The 8285-nt window shown below is 38.1% G+C and overlaps 1 protein-coding gene across 1 annotated transcript in view; it reads left to right on the top strand.

Moving 5' to 3' along the window:
* Positions 1–1343: 1343 nt before the first annotated feature.
* LOC135202554 (serine protease filzig-like) overlaps positions 1344–8285 on the top strand; it is a 91523-nt gene continuing 84581 nt past the window's right edge. The window contains exon 1 of the mRNA XM_064232034.1: positions 1344–1502. The gene's annotated coding sequence lies outside the window, so the exon portion shown is untranslated. The remainder of the gene's footprint in view (positions 1503–8285) is intronic.

The raw sequence follows: 8285 nt of genomic DNA, 5'->3' as shown, positions 1-8285 counted from the left end.
TTGCCACATGACAACAGTCCTCAGGAGGCGACTACGAGGTCTTTGCGACTATTGAGCTGTATATCGGCATTTTGTGGATGTATGAGACAAAAAGCCTCCTCTATGAAACCTTCTCAAAGATCAGGAAATTGTTCATCTAGAGAATAACTATGAGTGATTGATGATTGCTGAAGCAATAAGTCCGTGCTGAGTGTTCAGGTGTCTTCGGCGCGTGTTCTCTTCAACACAGAAATTTTGCTGGGAGCCCTTATCATTCTTACTAGAGTCAGACGAGCTACTCTTGTGAAGCTTCAGAGGAAACCTCACAGATCTGCTTCCAGTCACAGCTTTGTTGATTTTTGATTTTTCGTTTATGAAAGTTTCGTTTGTATGTCTGCACTGCCATTACATGGCGACAATCTCAGTCTATTCCAAGAATTCAGCCTTGAAAATAAGCAATGCAGAATATGGGGGAAATGGTATATATATATATATATATATATATATATATATATATATATATATATATATATATATATATATATATATACTATGCATATATATATATATATATTATATATATATCTTCTATTCTATCATTCTATCTATACTATCAATCTTTATATATATATATATATATATATATATATGATATATATATATATATATACTATCTATCTATCTATCTATCTATATCTATATATATATAGATATTATATATATATATATATATATAATATATTCTATCTATTCTATCTATCTATCCTATATATATATATATATTATATATATATATATATTATATATTATATATATATATATATAGTTATTTTTCCATAAGACTCCGGGCGTTTTACCATGTGTACTCAGGTGCATGATCTTACTGCATATATACTTACATACATACATACATACTCTATGTATGTTCACGAGTAATAAGAAAATACTAACACGTAACAATAGACCGCTGCTCTTGAGTCTACTGTCACATGAGGTCATTGACCCAAGACCGGGTGAGTGAGACTAGTTCAATGCAGGTTGTAATTCTTTCCTGAAGATCCTACAAACCCGTTCCCCTTATATAACCTGCTTGAACTCCTTTGATTTTGAGTGCGCGCGTCATTAAACTACGACTCTACAGTTGCTATGTAAGTCTCTCCTCAATCGTCCAAGCTTACTAGGGTGAAATTGGTGGAAGCCGAGTGATCTAAATGTTCATTCCCGGAAAAGTATTAGGATGGAGGGAGCGTGCAACCGCGTACTAGGATGTGATCGTCGATGAAATCTAGTTTTTTCGTATTCCTTCGATTTTCCCAAATGATAAGGGGTTTCGAACAGTCATTTAGGATTGTTAAATATCCTGATTCAACATCTAGTCGGGCAACAGCAACGGTTGACTTCTCGGGGTGCGTTCCTGGCAAGAGGTTCAGTTAGCAGCGCGTTGCCAGTCTGTGAGGGTGGTCCACTTTCTCTTGTTCAACTTCGGCAAAAAGTGATACTGGAAGTCTTTTGTTTCCATCAAGGTACTGTTTACATGGAACCGTTCGTTTCACATGGCAATCGGTGCTTATGATTTTTTGGAATTATTTTCGAGTTTAAATGCCTTGCTTTTTGTTTTGTTTTGTATACGTAGGACCCAGTACGATAATTTCTAAGAACTGCAGCAGTATTGACCATTGTAGTGAAGTCTTGCAAGGCCTGTGAGTGGACTTGCAGATCAAGGGTTAGTGTATCTTTTTCAAGAGGACAACTTCGGGATGGGTAAAGGAGAACACATGACTGATAAACAAAGAAGAATTAGAAGAAAAATGAGAGAGAGAGAGAGAGAGAGAGAGAGAGAGAGAGAGAGAGAGAGAGAGACTGAACCATGAGACTAGCGAGAAACTTTCAGTTTTGTTCCTGTGAAGCTGAAAATTGTTGTGATCAAGGAAAATGGAGGATACATTGAAATTTTTGCATTATGAATTACCATATCGTATCGGCATGTACTATTTATGGCAACGCCAAATAAAACATACTCTCCCTAACAATCATCAAGTTAGAAATAGAAATTAGCAATAGATTACAATAGTAATAGATAGATTTGAAGTTAATTTAAAACTAGCTGTAAGAGCAGTTACATACTCTCCCTAACAATCATCAAGTTAGAAATAGAAATTAGCAATAGATTACAATAGTAATAGATAGATTTGAAGTTAATTTAAAACTAGCTGTAAGAGCAGTTACATATTTCCAATCTCAAATTTCTAAATATAAAAAGGGAGTATAATTAAAGAAAAAAAAACTCTAGGGAAGGTAAGGCTAGCACAGTGCAGTGAAGTAATTAGAGTCTATAATTTAGAAATGGGCACGACCAAATGATTTTACTTGCAGAATGTGAGCTCTTTCTGTCTGTCTCATTTCCTTGGAATTGGTTGTGAGCTGGGCGCACGTTTCCTTTTAAGAGAACGCATCCCCTTTATGCAGAATTTTCCTAGTATCCCTAATATTATTTGATGCTCATCCTGCATTAATTCAACAGAGTTGGGGTTAGAGACAAAAATAGTAATATTATATTAATCTGTTTGTACAAAGGAAAAAAATAAAAGGCCCCTGATAATCATTTAGATCTTTAGAATGACCAAGATTAAGCTCAAAAAGGAAATTTGATTGCATTTAGTAATAAGATTCAGCAGCGTGTTTTTAAGATTAAGCGATCCTTGCGCTGGCCATGGCTTCTGCTCTTCAAGCAGCCGTCAGAAGGTTTGTTTTGTTCATGGAATCCCTGAGGAAGTCGCTTTAGATCTAAGTGGCTTCATGAAACCGAGCTTCTTACTCCGGCCTCTTCTGATGAGATGGTATTTATTTATGTAATTTCGTTTGTTAGTGAACTCATTACTTTATTTCCTCTGGGTACTCATAATAATAATAATAATAATAATAATAATAATAATAATAATAATAATAATAATAATAATAATAATAATAATAATAATAATAATAATAATAATAATAATAATGATTACCTTTATATATAAGTATTCATATATGTCTATATCTGCTGTACCTATCTATCTATGTCTATGTAAATATATGTATATATATATATATACCTCCTCATCCGTGTTATATCACAAAACATCTTATTCCTTTCGATTGACAATAATTAATAATGTTTCAGATTACTCACTTCATTGATATATTTCCTTCTTATCAGACAGAATCTTTTCATTTGCATTTGCAACCTTTCTCTCTGCATGAAGACAAACTGATGCAACCAAATTCTTCCTTGTGTGTGTTGTGCTGCTTCAACCAAACATTTCCACCGTTCACTCATTTATCTAGGTCTCGCTTTCGCCTTCACTTGCTTACTTTATCCAACCACATTTTTCCATCACTTAGCCTTCATTCTACGTACTATTCATCACCCTCCTACACACACACACACACACACAGGCATGCATATATAGGCATATCAAGACTTAGATAAATGAGTGACCGGTCGAAATGTTTGGTTGGAGTAGCGCAACTCACACAGGAAAAATTTGGTTGCATCAATTTGTCTTCATGCAGAGAGACAGGTTGCAAATGCAAATGAAAAGATTCTGTCTTATAAGAAGGAAATATATCAATGAAGTGAGTAATCGGAAACATTACCAATTATTGCCAATTGAAAGGAATAAGATGTTTTGTGATATAACACGGATGAGGAGGTATAGACGGCAGATGTGAGGAGGGGACTCATCAGGCTGCAGGAGGGAAAGCCAATGCGAGTCCATACGGTTGCAAATGAGATGCTTTGGTGCGGTGGTGAGAGTGTTATTAAGTGGCTGACTAAGGTGTACTATATAGGGTATTGTCTGGAAGGGGAAAAGTTCAAAAAGAATTTGTGAGAGGAGAATTGGTCTCTTTGCCAATAAGAAAAGGTGAAGAATAGCAGGATTCGTAGGGGGAGAGAAGGCTTACAATAAGACGAGGTTTGTGAAAAGTCTTAGAGTTGATGATCAATTTTATGAGTCAGATCTCAAGGTAGATTGTTACTGCTGTTGCTTGCATGTTGCAGTGGGTAAGAGTGAGAACGCTCATGAGGCTTTTTAACCTTATTCTCAGGAGTTCCGAGAACGAGCGTTCTCACTCTCACCCACTGTGACGTGCATGCGGTATAGCATTAGCAGTCTCACAATGTGTATGGGTCCGGGCGCCTAAACGGTATTTAACAGCACGGGAGCAATAATTGTCAACTCTGCAAATTGAATGGTTGCAACTACTTAGAAGTCGAGACTTTACAGTCCCAGTCAATGGATCCCATCAACCCTCGACAAGTGCACTTTCCTAATAAACTTTGTAGACATGGATCAATACAGGTCCATCGTAGAAGAGGCCCGACCACTAAGTTTTGTGAACTCTCCCCGGGCCACACAGTGACTAACCGTGAAGAGGACGGCTTTCCTCAGGGGAATGGTTGTCACTTCGTCAAACTCAGCTTCTAGTTCTGACAGTTACTTAAGAAGTTAGTCTTGAGGAACTGAACTGCGTTGTGGCGGTCGAGCCAGTAATTCGGAACAATTATGAATGAGATGTAATATGCACATGGCATTTAAATTGATAGAACTGCAAGGAATGCCAGGAAGAAATTGAGAATGCTCGGCGAAGAAGGCAACTTTATAAGTCAGGGAAGTGGAGGGATTCGAGTGAAAGTGAGTTACAGGCAAGAGTAGGTTATGTCTTCCATATAAATGTAAGATTTAAGTCATTTTTTGGATGGTGTTATGAGTAAAGACAAAGAAAAACTAGAAGATTCAATATCAAATTTGCAGACAAGACAACTGTGATGATGATATTGACAAAAGCCACAAAGGCTGGTGAAATCATTAATTAGCGTAAAAAGTTGGCAGTGATTGTTAGCAAGACCAGAATCATGAGGGTAAATAGAAACCAGCGAGTCAGCGATGAACTTTAATGTGAAGAAATGTGGTGAATGATTGATGTAGGTGTTGGTGAATAAATGTTACTCGTGATCGTAGAAGGGGCGGGAAGGCAAATCACATTTGTTGAGCAAGGAAGGCGTTCGCACCCCTGCCAAAGGTTCAGAAGAGTTTAGTCGAATAAAGCAACCATTAAGAAATGCGCCCAATAAACTTCGGCGCATTTTTTAATTGTACAGAAAACAATCAAGTTTTCTGTACAACGTATAATGCAGTATGCAACTCTCAGCCACGGCCCATGAAACTCTACGCCGCGGACTATGAAATTTTCAGCCACGGCCCGGTGGTGGCCTGTGATGTTGGCAACTGTAGTGGTGCCATACACACGATCATGTCTAACTTTATTCTTAATTAAACTAGAAACTACTGAGGCTAGAAGGCTGCAATTTGGTATGTTTGATGAATGGAGGGTAGATGATCAACATTCCATATTGCAGCCCTCTAGCCTCAATAGTTTTTAAGAGGTGATGGGGGACAGAAAAGTGCGGACGGACAGTCAAATAGTCATCTCAATAGTTTCCTTACATTCCCCAAAAAATGGGAATGTAAGGAGAGGAAAGCTGAACTTTTGACGATCATTTTTCGGCATTTGAAGACTTCTCTAGGGATGTGAAGAGCACGATAGAGTGAGAACGCTTTCATTCGTTGTTGTTTTCGTTTCCTCTGACAGAATTCATGAGAGAAATGTGCCAACTTCCCTCCAACACAAAACTAGCTCTCTTGTGGGCTGGTACCGAGAGCTGCATATCCCAATTTAGATGTTGGAAGGTCGCGTAACTGTTTAGCCTGAGGATGGACCTTTGATTTGGGGAGGGGTTTTGAGGGTAGCGGGGAGGTAGGTAGCAAGTAAGAGGAAGAAAACTGAGAAGAGAAAGAAGAAAGAGATAGAGATATGTGGTGGCCGTTGCGAAGGCCTGCTGGTAGTTAGTTCCAGGCGTAGACGGCTGGGTCGGTCGAGCCTGTTACGTTCTTCCGCGCAGATGAGTTGTATGTACGTTCGTGCTTTGTTTTGCGCTTTCTATTTTGCGTTTGTTTATTGACCCCGGGTTCTGACCGACTCCTTTCTTGAGGAAGACTGTGCTGGCGTGAGACCATCATAATCAAATGCCAATTTCTTGTAGTTTTTCTTGTCGCCTCAGGGATGAGGTGTTTTCGTTGTCGAGTTTTTGTTCATTTACATTGACCGACGGTTTGATCAGTGATGCTTTACCTTTTTTTTTTTCTTCTTCTTAACCATCGTAATACACCTATTTAATTAATATGCTTACTTAAGTGTATTACGAAGATAAATATTTAAAGCAATGCTTATAAATACTTATAAATATTCCTGTTTCATTAATATTCTCATATTTCATTTGTCCTCGGAGGGCTAAAAATATTTTAATGATTACCGCTCCTCTTTAATAAGTCGTCTTATTGATTAATGTATGTGATATAGACAAGACAAACGACGTTTAAAGTCTCTCGCACCAGAAAGCATTATGATAAGAGAGAAAAGCACCATATCTAGTCCATCCTCCTAATCATAAAAGTAGGAGGAAAATGAAACAATCGACTGAATTGCATCCGGTCCATGTTGTACAATTGCTGAAAGTTTTCACAGATTAATTATTGTTGTGACTGTTGTTGGTGTTGGTGATGGAGGCGATTTTGAATATTTTGGTTAAGAATCGCGGCAAAAGACGATATAGTGATCTTAATCATCTTAGTCATTATCACTGATTTTATTTTCTGGGTATATTACTATTCTACTACTGTCATCATATTTCTTCGCGCCATGAATATCATTTATTTCTCGACACAGAGGCCTCTCATTCCTACCTAACAAACTTTTCCCTAAGTATGATGAAAAACTGTAACTTGTGTGAGCATTTCAAAGGAGCAAAGGATCCTGCACATCGATCCACAAAATTAAGGAATGGTCCAGGGAAATGCTTCTTCGGCGAAGTTATTGTCTTCACGAGTATCCCCTTGTTTTCGAATATGGAAGAGAACGGGAACTTCATGAAGCTTGCCTTTGAGGTTGCTATGGACCGGAGACTACCAATATCTTTGTGAAACGTTGCGCATTCTACGGAGCTATAATCACTCTTTTGCAACGATTGGCTCATTTTTCATTATCTCTCATTACTGTAGGTCGTGCCTGACTCCACCCAACTTCTCTCTTGCTTTGCGCCATCCGATTACAATTAGTATGAGGACAGTTAAACATTCAGACCATATAAAACCTGAAGAGGATCCCTTTTCAAGGATCTACCTCCTGGTCTCCCTTCGTTCCTTCCCTCCTCCATGAAATGATAATGGTATTGTAGTCAAGTAATAAATCCAGACACATCTTGTTCAGTGAACCGTTAAATACCAAGCTGTATGCGCTCTAGATGATCAGATAATGATGACGTATCGGGTTCGTTGTTATGGAAATAGATAACGTTATTCCATTACAATTTAAAAGAGAGAGAGAGAGAGAGAGAGAGAGAGGAGAGATGAGAGAATGAGGGATGAGCAGAGAGAGAGGAGAGAAGAGAAGAGAGAGAGAGAGAGAGAGAGAGAGATAAACTAAATTGGTTTACGAGCTCGGCACCGAGGCTGGAATTTGGTGTGTCAAAATATGGCCACAGAACATTTTATTTTTTACACGGAGAAAAAAATATTTCTGGGCACGTTCTAGTATGTAATTAACCGTAGGTGACTGGCAGGAGCAGCTCAGTTCTGGCAAGAGATAATTTATGCCGTAAAATGTTTTTGAGACGGGGAGAGTATACCACGAATACGAGAAAGAATAACCTTGAAAAGGTCAACAACAATTTTTAATTGGAAATAATAATAATAACAATGAGAAAAAGGGATTGCGGAAAAAAATATGAAATTTTAATACTAGGAGGGACGTTATTAGAACGTTTTATATTTTTGTTTAGTGTTCGAAATAATACAGGTCAAAAAGTCTAAATATGACTTGTTTTCACCCCTATAGCTGTTGCTGCTGAATGCACTATTAGAACGGAGTCACAATTTCATTGAGACGGACAGACAGACAAACAGACAGACAGAGACGGAGACCATAAAGTGTTATTAAGAAGTGATGATGGACGAAGGGAACTCGCTATGACCACCTGACCTCATCCCGATGCAAGTTGCCATGATGCAACCGCCTGCATTATCCCAACATAAACTCTCTAAACCCCTTGACCTAACGCTTGGCAATGACGTATTGTTATTTAGCGATAAACGCCGAGAATTTAAACTGGCTGGTGATACTGCGTATAAATAGCGTCTTTGACCTCCTTCTTTTTTACTTTTGTTGCGTTTGCTAAATTTAGATTCCTCCCAACTGGTTGTCCAGGC

Source organism: Macrobrachium nipponense, chromosome 30, assembly GCF_015104395.2.
Source record: "Macrobrachium nipponense isolate FS-2020 chromosome 30, ASM1510439v2, whole genome shotgun sequence".
In the NCBI taxonomy this organism is placed as follows: domain Eukaryota; kingdom Metazoa; phylum Arthropoda; class Malacostraca; order Decapoda; family Palaemonidae; genus Macrobrachium; species Macrobrachium nipponense.
This window is presented reverse-complemented; position numbering and strand designations above follow the sequence as displayed.